At 46.3% G+C, this 13,794-nt stretch overlaps 1 long non-coding RNA gene across 1 annotated transcript; it reads left to right on the top strand.

Moving 5' to 3' along the window:
- The first annotated feature begins 590 nt into the window (after positions 1–590).
- Positions 591–5,477, top strand: LOC126989064 (uncharacterized). The gene is made up of 2 exons (XR_007742840.1): positions 591–5,004; positions 5,067–5,477. It is a non-coding gene; the product is annotated as an uncharacterized LOC126989064 (long non-coding RNA).
- The last annotated feature ends 8,317 nt before the right edge of the window (positions 5,478–13,794 follow it).

Raw genomic sequence — 13,794 nt, 5'->3', positions numbered from 1 at the left:
TAACAACAACGATAGTATTAATAATAATAATAATAATAATAATAATAATAATAATAATAATAATAATAATAATAATAATAATAATAATGATAATAATAACAATAATAATAATAATAATAATAATAATAATAATAATAATAATAATAATAATAATAATAATAATAATAATAATAATAATAATAATAATAATAATAATAATAATAATAATAATAATAATAATAATGATGATGATGATGATGATGATGATGATGATAATGATAATGATAATAATGATAATGATAATGATAATAATAATAATAATAATAATAATAATAATGATGATGATGATGATGATGATGATGATGATAATGATAATAATAATAATAATAATAATAATAATAATAATAATAATAATAATAATAATAATAATAATAATAATAATAATAATAATAATAATAATAATAATAATAATAATAATAATAATAATAATAATAATGATAATAATAATAATAATAATGATAATAATAATAATAATAATAATAATAATAATAATAATAATGATAATAATAATAATAATAATGATGATGATGATGATGATGATGATGATGATGATGATAATAATAATAATAATAACAGTAATAATAAAAATGTCACTAAAAATGTTGTATTCCAAGGTGTATGAAATGATCAATTAATTCATATGACAAAGTTTATGCTACAAAGGCGATGTGGCTCGCTCCGTTTCTTTCGTTAACTTATGTCTCCATATCAATTATTTCATTACGCAAAATATATGTTTGTTTTTTTCTGGTGGATATGAATAAGAAATAAAAAATATTCATAACAATGATTCGACCATAACCAACAACACCACCGCCCCACCGTATGCAGCTGTCTGCGGGTCGACTGCCAGCGCCGGTTCTTCACTCTTTTTGAAGCCTATTCTGCACTAAATACATGCAACAATTCGATTATAAATAGCTACAGAACCGCTGGTTTGGGAGGTGTGAGATGAGCCTTGACTCCCATGTCGCTTCACGCGTCTTCCTGTGGGTATCTGGCAACGCTCCGTCCCAGCCCATTAACTGCCCGGTCACAGGTCAGGGCGGGGCAGCGACAGTCGCCACCCGCCAGTCCATCTTCAGTTGGTCAGCCCGTGTGTTTCACGATATTTATAAATGACACAACACTATAGACACAAACCTACACGTCCATCGAGCTTTCCCTTGCTGCACTGATATTCACTTCCGTAATCACTATGTCTATTTTTACCGTCCCAAGATGTTTGCACCAGAAGAAAAAAAAAACAGTACATAAACACGGCACGACCCAATACGTCCTACCCCTACCAAGGCTAAAATATTACTACTACTACTACTACTACTACTACTACTACTACTACTACTACTACTACTACCACTACTACTACCACTATTATTACTACTACTACTACAGAAACAACTACTAATACAACTACTATTACCATTAATATCTCTACTATTACTACTGTTACTACTACTTTTACTACTACTATTACTAATTCTGTTATTACTACTACTACTACCACTACTATTACTATTAGTACTACCACTACTACCACTACTACTGCTACTACTACTACTACTACTACTACTACTACTACTACTACTACTACTACATAAATGATACCTCCACCCATGTTTATTTTCCCGACACATAATCATGGAGAGCTCCATCGCTTTTTTTTTTTTTTTTTTACAACAAAGGAGGCAGCTCAAGGGCACACAAAAAAAGAAAACAATAATAAAAAAAAAGCCCGCTACTCGCTGCTCCTAAAAAAGAAACAAAAGAGGTGGCCGAAAGCAAGATCAAATACGGGAGGAGAGATGTCCTGATACCCTTGGAGGTCATTAGCCTCAACTCTGTTCGCTAATGACTGTAGCATCCAACCATATCACTAATACTACCTAGCACTAAATCACTTTTCATCTGTTACGTCCAGATCCCCCTTTCCTTCCCTACTCATGTCACTCCCGACCAACCCTAATGTCACTCTCCACCACTGTGGCTTCATAGTCCATATTGGAGATGTTGGTGGCTTTTGGGCCAGAGTGTCTGGTGCTTCTGAGACATAGGATGGCCGACCTGAGCAGGGAGAACGAGAGGCGACATCTCATTCATGCGACAACGTGGCTCCTTGGCTGATGCTTCTTTTCTGAGATTAATTCCGCGAGTAGTGCGTAGAAGCATTGGGCCCTGGGACCCATCCCGCCGGATGTGGTGAAGACGAGGGGGGTGAAGCTGCCCTGATCCACATGTTGGATTCTTTCACCGTATGCCCTTGTCTTCTCCTGCTCGTTCCTGTGGTGGGCGGCTTCCAGGGGCAGCTCACGGTGACAGGCAGCCATCGGGTCGAATAAGCGGATGTCCATGGACGCCCGCTGTTCGCGCACCCAGAATCCGAGGGCACTTACATCAACCCGTGCCTCCTGTGAGGTGGGTTTAAACCATGGCACAAATTTGGCCCGTCGCTGCTACACGGTGAAGCCACAAATTTGGCCCGTCGCTGCTACACGGTGAAGCCACAAATTTGGCCCGTCGCTGCTACCGGGCTACTAAAACAACTACTAATGCAATTACAATTACAACTAACATCTCTACTAGTACTACTGTTACAACCATTTTTACTACTACTATCACTACTTCTATTACTACTACTACTACTACAACTATTACTACAACTATTACTACTACTACTACTACTACCACTACTAACTACTACAACTACTGCTACTACTACTGTTACTACTACTACTGCTACTACTACTACTACCACTACTACAACTACTTATATTACTACTACTACTACTACTACTCCTTCCACTACCATTACTACTACTACTGCTACTACTACCGCTACTACTACTATTACTACTGCTACTACTACTTGTATGCTACTAGCACTACTATACTATAACAACTACTAATACAACTACTATTACCACTAATATGTCTATTATTAGTACAGTTAATACTAATTTTACTACTACTATTACTACTTGTATTATTACTACTACTGCTGCTACTACCACTACTATTGCTACTACTGCTACAACAGCATCTACTACTACTACTACTTTTTTTTTTAAACCTGGGTCCTTCCAGACACTTCCTCCGTCTACTACCAATACTAATACTTATACTACTAAAACTGGCTCACGGCGTGGCTTAGCAATAGGAAGCAGAGAGTGCAAATCAATGGTAAAAGATCTGACTGGGGATGTGTTACGAGTGGGGTCCCACAAGGTTCGGTAGTAGGTCCACTTTTGTTTATTATTTATATCAATGACTTAGATACAGGAATCAGTAGAGATGTTAGTAAGTTTGCAGATGATACCAAGATCGGTAGTGTAAATGAGTCGGATCAGGACGCTAGTATTCTCCAGGGTGAACTAAACAGATTGTATGACTGGGCGGATAAATGGCAAATGGAGTTCAATGTAGTGGAAGTTCAGTATTCTGAGTGTTGGTAGGTACAACCCCTCACATAACTATTGCTTAAATGACACTCTCATAAGCAGGTCTGGGTGCGAGAGGGATTTAGGGGTCTTAGTGAGCTCTGATCTCCGTCCAAGGGCACAATGCATTCAAGCTAGAAATCGAGCAAATAGGGTACTGGGATTTATTTCAAGGAGCGTAAGCAACAGAAGCGCCGAAGTCTTACTTAAACTATATTTAGTTAGACCTCATCTTGACTATCCGGTTCAGTTCTGGTCACCTTACTTTAGAATCGATATCAAAATGTTAGAATCGATGCAGAGGAGGATGACTAAGATGATTCAGGGGTTGAGAAACTTGCCATACGAGGAAAGACTCAAACAGTTAAACTTGCATTCTCTAGAAAGGCGAAGGGTGCGTGGAGACATGATCGAGGTTTATAAATGGATGAAGGGCTTTAATAAGGGGGATATTCATAAGGTTTTGTTGGTAAGAGAACCGGGTAAGACACGAAGTAATGGGTTTAAACTGGGTAAATTCAGATTCAACAGGGACATAGGCAAAAATTGGTTTACTATCAGAGTGGTGGATGAGTGGAATAGGCTTAGCAGTCACGTAGTGAGTGCCAATAGAATTGTCACTTTCAAAAATAGATTAGATAAATTCATGGACGGCGATATTAGGTGGGGTTAGATACACGGGAGCTTAGGTTTAAAGGAGCTGCCTCGCACAGGCCTACCGGCCTCTTGCAAACTCCTACGTTCTTATGTTCTTATGTTCTTATGGTGTCTATGTCTGTGAGGCTTTATGGCTCAGGTGCTGTTTGAGGTTGACAGAGAGCCTTTTGGTGCCTATGTATGTAAGGCTTTAAGGTTCAGGTGTTGTACAAAGTTGACAGAGAGCCTTTTGGTGTCTATGTATGTAAGGCTTTAAGGCTCAAGGCCCATACTTATAAAGAAGTAAGGCGTTTGACTTATGTCTCGTCTCAGAGGTGAGTGTGCACCCTGGCTGGGGCTCCAGCCGCCACGGGCAGTGGGGAAAGTAAAGTTGCCAACAACGGCGAGATCAGTTATCTCATATGAAAATTAATGGGTAAGATTCCTTAAAATGGTGAAAGTATTGAATAGAAGTACATCATATCCATAAAAATAAGGTTTTGTAAGACTATAGTGAGCGTTTGAATGTAAAACGATTTGATGAGGCACGCTGGCTGTCTGGCAACACCCGGCAATGTTTACATTTGAAGGTCGCTGCCTCAGACGAAGACCCAGGACTTATGCCTGCCTGGGACCAACTTTAGCTACTCGCGCCGCGTCTCAGATTAACACCCAGGATATAGGACTCCACAGGGCCGGTTTGCGCTCTTAAGACGAGCCTGAGACAAAGTGTTAGCTTTATAAGTATGGGCCCAGGTGCTGTACAAGGTTGACAAAGAGCCTTTTGGTGTCTATGTATGTAAGGCTTTAAGGCTCAGGTGCTGTACAAGGTTTACAAAGAGCCTTTTGGTGTCTATGTATGTAAGGCTTTAAGGCTCAGGTGCTGTACAAGGTTGACAGAGAGCCTTTTGGTGTCTATGTGTGTAAGGCTTTAAGGCTCAGGTGCTGTACAAGGTTTACAAAGAGCCTTTTGGTGTCTATGTATGTAAGGCTTTAAGGCTCAGGTGCTGTACAAGGTTTACAAAGAGCCTTTTGGTGTCTATGTATGTAAGGCTTTAAGGCTCAGGTGCTGTACAAGGTTTACAAAGAGCCTTTTGGTGTCTATGTATGTAAGGCTTTAAGGCTCAGGTGCTGTACAAGGTTGGCAGAGAGCCTTTTTGTGTCTATGTGTGTAAGGCTTTAAGGCTCAGGTGCTGTATGAGGTTGGCAGACAACCTCTCGGTGCCTATGTCTGTAAGGCTTTTAGGCTCAGGTGCTGAACGAGTTTGGCAGACAGTCTCTTGGCACCAGTAGTTGACATAAGAAAATGAATTCCCGATCATCTTTTGAGGGGGAGGAGGCCCCCCTAAAAAAAAAAAAAAACCACTCACGAGTACTTGCTTCCGCCTTCACCAGTCAACTCCCTCTTCCTTGTCAAACTAAGCCCCATTCATTCACACCACATAGCCAAATCACCTCAGAGTTACACGCTTTATCGATCAAACCACTCCACAATTCACTCCCCTTGCTGCTACATCCATTACCCAATATCGTACATCTCGCCATAATCTTATTCATTCCGTCGTTAAGCAGCACATGTTCATTGCACAAAGTTCATTTCCTTGAGTTTTCTTTAGCTGGTAATAACGCACATATTTTTATCAGGCCCTAGTGTTCACAGTCTGTTTCGTCTACATCTGCATGCTCTCCTGGGTGATGGATAATGCGGGTTCGAATCCGCCGCTACTACCTGGGATTTTTCAGTCACCGCCGAGTGGCCTAAGACTTCCCACCCGTCAACCCGGACTCTAGAGGAACTGTCCAAGGAAAAATCAAGAATGAGCTCCCGGGGGGCAGCATTAGTCAAGAATAGATGACGCCGCTATAAATACTTGGCAGGGCCATGCCGGGCTTGGGCCGACAACCAGGCCCAACCAAGAAAGCGTTCGGGCGCTATGGGCCAGGACGTAAAAAAGTAATAATAATAATAATAATAATAATAATAATAATAATAATAATAATAATAATAATCAGCCTCAGACTCCATATCTGGGAAGCGGGCCAGTAATATCCGAAGGTCTGACCCCACCTCTGGTGACGACCTGGAAATATCTTCATTGCTCCTCTAACTCTTTCTTCATTAACTTTATAACGTTCACGGCTCAAATCTTTATTCCGTGGACCATCTTGCCCCTTCCTTGAATCATCATTTTTTTTTTTTTTACAGGAACACTGTTTTGTTGTAAGTTTCGTCTGGATACGCAATGATATGCCTTGTTCTCATGCTGACGACTTTGAATAACTGAACTACTGAGTGGAGCTCATCTGGACTCACTCTTTTTCACTGAATCATCTGTCTAAGATGATTTCAATAGTCACCGACAGCTGTGTTATTTATTCTCTTTCACCGACAAAGCCGTTGAACAAAAGTACGTCTATGCTCTCTATGATAATGCTGTAGCTTGGTACACAGAAAGCCTGGGGAAGATGTGAGCCAAGGTAACCCGGCTTTCACACTTGCCTTGGGTCTGTCGTGATAAATTCTCACCCAACATAGTACCAAGTGTCAATGGAATGGAAATTAGAAACAAGACCAGGAAGAGACAAAGTGTATGCCCACAACTGTACTTATACATTTCTTATTTTTTGGAACACGTTGATCATCACCTACTCGTATCTGTGGCCACCCTGGAGACACCCACCACGCCAAACCCCTTCCCGATCTCCCCTTTCAGCTTATTCTCTGAGGATAGGGAAGTTAAAGAGGGGAAGGAAGGGGGATAGAAAAAAGTAAGAAGTAGGTTAGGGATGAGCAGGAGGAAAGGAGGAAGGAGCGAGAAGGATGAATATTAAAGCTGGGAGCGTCTATTAGACGGGGGAGGAGGGAAGAGGCTTTGGGAAACGGACCGAGTTAATGGAGGAGAAGCAGGGTTGGGAGGAGGTATTGAAAGAGAGGCTGATGGGAAGGACTGTTGGTGACGATGAAAGGTGGAAAGGGGAAGGGGAAGTGGGAGAGAGAAGGTGACCATTACGTTGTAGTTAATGGAGAAGAAACAGAGCTGGGATCGAGAGGATGGTGAAAGAGAGCCTGGTGGGAAGGATTGTTGGGGACGGAGAAGGGTGGACAAGGGAAGGGGAAGTGGGAGAGAGTACAGTTGGAGAGCGGGGTGAAGGGAGGGAAGAAATTGGTAGCATGTGGGGGAGGGGATGGAGAGGAGGAAAGGACAGCAGGAGAAGGTGAGAAAGAAGGAGCAGAGGAATGAGGTGAGAGAGAGAGAGAGAGAGAGAGAGAGAGAGAGAGAGAGAGAGAGAGAGAGAGAGAGAGAGAGAGAGAGAGAGAGAGAGAGAGAGAGAGAGAGAGAGAGAGAGAGAGAGAGAGAGAGGAGGAAGAATAAGGAAAAGAGGGAGGTGAGGACAGCACTGGAGGTGAGGGAGAGGAGGGAGCGGAAGGCGGTGAAGGGGAGGAGGGAAATAAACGTGTGGGATGGGAGGAAGAGGAGGGAGAGGAAGGAATGAAGGAAGAGGATGAGAGGGTTGTTGGTAGGGAGAGGAGGAGAGGAAGGGAGAGGAAAGATTCGGCTTAAAAGGATTATAGGAGCGAGAGGAGGGAGTGTAGAGAAAGGAGAGGATGGAGTGGGACGATGGTAGGGTGAGGAGGAAAGGAAGGGAGAGGAAGCAAATAATCAGGGCCGGCCCGACGTAAGCGAAGTAAGCGGTGGCTTAGGGCCCCGAGGCCACAAGGGGGCCCCCAAGAGCAATACAAAATATATTGTAAGAACATTGTCTACCTGTTTATTTACTTAGGGGGCCCCCAAATACAATTTCGCTTAGGGCCCCATGGAGGCTTGGGCCGGCCCTGGAAGCAATACAGGGGGAAGGATTATAGGAGCGAGAGGAGGGAGTGTAGAGAAAGGAGGGGGGGGAGTAATGGGAGGATAGGAAAGGGAGGGGTGGAGTGAGAAAAAAAGAGAGGAGGGAAGGGAGGAAAGAATGGAGGGGAGTGTAAAGTGGAAGATTAAAGAGGTGAAGGAAGAGAAGTGGAAGGAGGGAAGGGAGGTGAAAGATAGGAGAGAGGAGAGGAAGAGGAAGGGAGAATACGGAGTGGAAGGGAAGGAGGAAGATAAAAAAACGGATTATTGAGGAAGCAGTGGAAGGAAAAGAAGGAGAGGAGGCAGGAGAGGGAATGGAAGGAAGGGGGGTAAGGTGAGGGAAATGAGGGGTTAGAGCAAGGTGAAGGGCGACGGAAGGGAGAGAAAGGAGGGGTGGGAATTAAGATGAGAGGACTGAGGTGAGGGAAAGGAAGGAGAGGAAAGAGCAAAGAGAGAGGAAGGAGAGAAGAGAGGAAGGAGGGGACAAGAGGATGGAGGGGGACAAAGAGGAGGGGAGGGAGGGAAAGGACCGAGAGTCAGGAGAGGGAAAGGATTTGCAAAGGATTACATAAATAGTCAGAACACACAGACCCTTTGGTCCAGACGAGGTGGTCTGTCCTTAAACCTAAATATAATGTATTAATTCAAATGCCATCATGACTTTGCATTTCTCTTTACTGAATACTAATTTGAAGGAGGTGTCGGTCAAGCTTGTTTTGAAATGAGTCAGTCGTGTTGTACTGGACCACTTTGGGTCGGAGCTTATTCACATCTCGTGCTACAACGTTGGTAAGGAAAAGAATCGTTGGGAGAGAGAGGAAGGTGGGAGGGAGAAGAGGAGGAGGAAGTGAAAGTTGAGTCTGTTCGCTTCCCGCACGACAAGGGCCACACACCACTTCACGAAAGTGACACCATAGCTTAGCTTAGCTTTACACGCCGGGGGTATACAGACAAGGTACCCGATACACAATAAACAACACCAGAACAACTAACGAGCCTACACCATACAACTGTACACTCCCGCTGTCTTTCCCCCACCTGTACCTTCGCCACTAACCCACTTCGTCTTCTTACAATACCCTTGATTAAAAAAAAAAGTGATAGTAAGGATAAAAAAAAGTGGGGGAGAAGAGTTATGAGGAGAATGAGAGGGGGAAGAAAGAGAGAGGGGGGTAGGAAGGAGTAGAAGGGGAGGGAGATGAGAAAGGGGAGGGAAGGAAGTGAGATAAACATTGAAGGAGGATAGAGAAAGGCAGAAGGAGGAGGGGGAATGGAGAGAAGTGGGTGAAGGACGGGATGGAGATGGAGGGGAGGGAGAGGAGAAGGAGAGGGAGAACGGAAGGGTTAAGGGGATGAAGGAGGATGGGAGGGAAATAAAGGAGGGGAAGGAGAGGGAGAACGGAAGGGTTAAGGGGATGAAGGAGGATGGGAGGGAAATAAAGGAGGGGAAGGAGAGGAGGGAAAGGAAGGGTTAAGGGGATGAAGGAGGATGGGAGGGAAATAAAGGAGGGGAAGGAGAGGGAGAACGGAAGGGTTAAGGGGATGAAGGAGGATGGGAGGGAAATAAAGGAGGGGAAGGAGAGGGAAAGGAAGGGTTAAGGGGATGAAGGAGGATGGGAGGGAAATAAAGTAGGGGAAGGAGAGGGAGAACGGAAGGTTAAGGGATGAAGGAGGATGGAGGGAAATAAAGGAGAGGAAGGAGAGGAAGGAAAGGAAGGGTTAAGGGGATGAAGGAGGATGGGAGGGAAATAAAGGAGGGGAAGGAGAGGGGGAACGGTGGGGTTAGGGGGATGAAGGAGGATGGGAGGGAAATAAAGGAGGGGAAGGAGAGGGAGAACGGAAAGGTTAAGGGATGAAGGAGGATGGAGGGAAATAAAGGAGAGGAAGGAGAGGAGAACGAAGGGTTAAGGGGATGAAGGAGGATGGAGGAAATAAAGGAGAGGAAGGAGAGGAGGAAAGGAAGGGTTAAGGGGATGAAGGAGGATGGGAGGAAATAAAGGAGGGGAAGGAGAGGAAGGAAAGGAAGGGTTAAGGGGATGAAGGGGGATGGGAGGGAAATAAAGGAGAGGAAGGAGAGGAGGGAAAGGAAGGGTTAAGGGGATGAAGGGGATGGAGGGAAATAAAGGAGGGGAAGGAGAGGAGGGAAGTGTTATGGGGTTGTAGGGGGATGGGAGGGAAATAAAGGAGGGGAAGGAGAGGAAGGAAAGGAAGGGTTAAGGGGATGAAGGAGGATGGGAGGGAAATAAAGGAGGGGAAGGAGAGGATGGAAAGGACGGGTAAAGGGTATGAAGGAGAATGGGAGGCAAATAAAGGAGAGGAAGGAGAGGAAGGAAAGGAAGGGTTAAGGGGATGAAGGAGGATGGGAGGGAAATAAAGGAGAGGAAGGAGAGGAAGGAAAGGAAGGGTTAAGGGGATGAAGGAGGATGGGAGGGAAATAAAGGAGAGGAAGGAGAGGAAGGAAAGGAAGGGTTAAGGGGATGAAGGAGGATGGGAGGGAAATAAAGGAGAGGAAGGAGAGGAGGGAAAGGAAGGGTTAAGGGGATGAAGGAGGATGGGAGGGAAATAAAGGAGAGGAAGGAGAGGAAGGAAAGGAAGGGTTAAGGGGATGAAGGAGGATGGGAGGGAAATAAAGGAGGGGAAGGAGAGGAAGGAAAGGAAGGGTTAAGGGGATGAAGGAGGATGGGAGGGAAATAAAGGAGAGGAAGGAGAGGAAGGAAAGGAAGGTTAAGGGATGAAGGAGGATGGGAGGAAATAAAGGAGAGGAAGGAGAGGAGGAAGGAAGGGTTAAGGGGATGAAGGAGGATGGGAGGGAAATAAAGGAGGGGAAGGAGAGGAGGAAAGGAAGGGTTAAGGGATGAAGGAGGATGGGAGGAAATAAAGGAGGGGAAGGAGAGGAAGGAAAGGAAGGGTTAAGGGGATGAAGGAGGATGGGAGGGAAATAAAGGAGAGGAAGGAGAGGAAGGAAAGGAAGGGTTAAGGGGATGAAGGAGGATGGGAGGGAAATAAAGGAGAGGAAGGAGAGGAAGGAAAGGAAGGGTTAAGGGATTAAGGAGGATGGGAGGGAAATAAAGGAGGGAAGGAGAGGAGAACGAAGGTTAAGGGGATGAAGGAGGATGGGAGGTAAATAATGGTGGGGAAGGAGAGGGAGAAAGGAAGGGTTAAGGGGATGAAGGAGGATGGGAGGGAAATAAAGGAGAGGAAGGAGAGGGAGAACGGAAGGGTTACGGGGATTAAGGAGGATGGGAGGGAAATAAAGGAGGGGAAGGAGAGGGGGAACGGACGGGTTAGTGGGATGAAGGAGGATGGGAGGAAATAAAGGAGGGGAAGGAGAGGGAACGGTGGGGTTAGGGGGATGAAGGAGGATGGGAGGAAATAAAGGAGGGGAAGGAGAGGGGGAACGGTGGGGTTAGGGGGATGAAGGAGGATGGGAGGAAATAAAGGAGGGAAGGAGAGGGGAACGGTGGGGTTAGGGGATGAAGGAGGATGGAGGGAATAAAGGAGGGGAAGGAGAGGAGAAAGGAAGGGTTAAGGGGGTGAAGGAGGATGGAGGGAAATAAAGGAGGGGAAGGAGAGGGGGAACGGTGGGGTTAGGGGGATGAAGGAGGATGGGAGGGAAATAAAGGAGGGGAAGGAGAGGGAGAACGGAAGGGTTAAGGGGATGAAGGAGGATGGGAGGGAAATAAAGGAGGGGAAGGAGAGGGGGAACGGTGGGGTTATGGGGATGAAGGAGGATGGGAGGGAATTAAAGGAGGGGAAGGAGAGGGGGAACGGTTGGGTTAGGGGGATGAAGGAGGATGGGAGGAAATAAAGGAGGGAAGGAGAGGAGAACGAAGGGTTAAGGGTATTAAGGTGGATGGGAGGGAAATAAAGGAGGGGAAGGAGAGGGGGAACGGTGGGGTTAGGGGGATGAAGGAGGATGGGAGGGAAATAAAGGAGTGGAAGGAGAGGGAGAACGGAAGGGTTAAGGGGTTGAAGGAGGATGGGAGGAAATAAAGGAGGGAAGGAGAGGGGAACGGTGGGGTTAGGGGATGAAGGAGGATGGGAGGAAATAAAGGAGGGAAGGAGAGGGGAACGGGGGTTAGGGGATGAAGGAGGATGGGAGGAAATAAAGGAGGGGAAGGAGAGGGGGAACGGTGGGGTTAGGGGATGAAGGAGGATGGGAGGGAAATAAAGGAGGGGAAGGAGAGGGGGAACGGTGGGGTTAGGATGATGAAGGAGGATGGGAGGGAAATAAAGGAGGGGAAGGAGAGGGGGAACGGTGGGGTTAGGGGGATGAAGGAGGATGGGAGGGATATAAAGGAGAGGAAGGAGAGGGAGAACGGAAGGGTTAAGGGGGTGAAGGAGGATGGGAGGGAAATAAAGGAGGGGAAGGAGAGGGAGAACGGAAGGGTTAAGGGGATGAAGGAGGATGGGAGGGAAATAAAGGAGGGGAAGGAGAGGAGGGAAAGGAAGGAGAAAGAGGATAATGAAGAGGGTGAGGAACATAACTCAAAGCAATCGTGACCACAACCACAATATTATGTCCACCACCACCATCACCACCACCACAACCACCACCACCACCATCACCACCTACATAAATACCAATACCACAACCACCAACAGCACCACCTCTACAACCATCACCCCTCAACATCACGCCTAGCATCACCACTACCACCACCACAACCACCACCACCACCATCACCACCTACATAAATACCATTACCACAACCACCAACAGCACCACCTCTATAACCTTCACCCCCCAACATCACCCCCAGCGTCACCACTACCACCACCACAACCGCCACCACCAATATCACCACCAACATAAATAGCATTAACACAAGCCACAAGAACACAAACGCTATAGCCATCTCCCCCACCACAACTGCTACAACAACCACAACCACCTCCATCTTTACCACCACCACCACCACCACCACCACCATCACCACCGCCACCACCATCTTCACCATCACCACCGCCACCACCATCTTCACCATCACCACCACCACCACCATCTTCACCATCACCACCACCACCACCATCTTCACCATCACCACCACCACCACCATCTTCACCCTCACCACCACCACCACCATCTTCACCATCACCACCACCACCACCATCTTCACCATCACCACCACCACCACCATCTTCACCATCACCACCACCACCACCATCTTCACCATCACCACCACCACCACCATCTTCACCATCACCACCACCATCTTCACCATCACCACCACCACCACCATCTTCACCATCACCACCACCACCACCACCACCACCACCTCCATCTTCACCATCACCACCACCACCACCACCATCTTCAATATCACCACCACCACCTCCATCTTCACCATCACCACCACCACCACCATCTTCACCATCACCACCACCACCACTACTTCACCATCACCACCGCCACCACCATCTTCACCATCACCACCACCATCTTCACCATCACCACCACCACCACTACTTCACCATCACCACCACCACCACTACTTCACCATCACCACCGCCACCACCATCTTCACCATCACCACCACCACCACCATCTTCACCATCACCACCACCACCACCATCTTCACCATCACCACCACCATCTTCACCATCACCACCACCACCACCATCTTCACCATCACCACCACCACCACCATCTTCACCATCACCACCACCACCACCATCTTCACCATCACCACCACCATCTTCACCATCACCACCACCACCACCATCTTCACCATCACCACCACCACCACCATCTTCACCATCATAACCACCACCATCTTCACCATCACCATCACCACCACCCACCATCACCACAACAACCACCACCACTGTCA

This window comes from Eriocheir sinensis, unplaced genomic scaffold (genome assembly GCF_024679095.1).
Source record: "Eriocheir sinensis breed Jianghai 21 unplaced genomic scaffold, ASM2467909v1 Scaffold1039, whole genome shotgun sequence".
Lineage (NCBI taxonomy): Eukaryota > Metazoa > Arthropoda > Malacostraca > Decapoda > Varunidae > Eriocheir > Eriocheir sinensis.
This window is presented reverse-complemented; position numbering and strand designations above follow the sequence as displayed.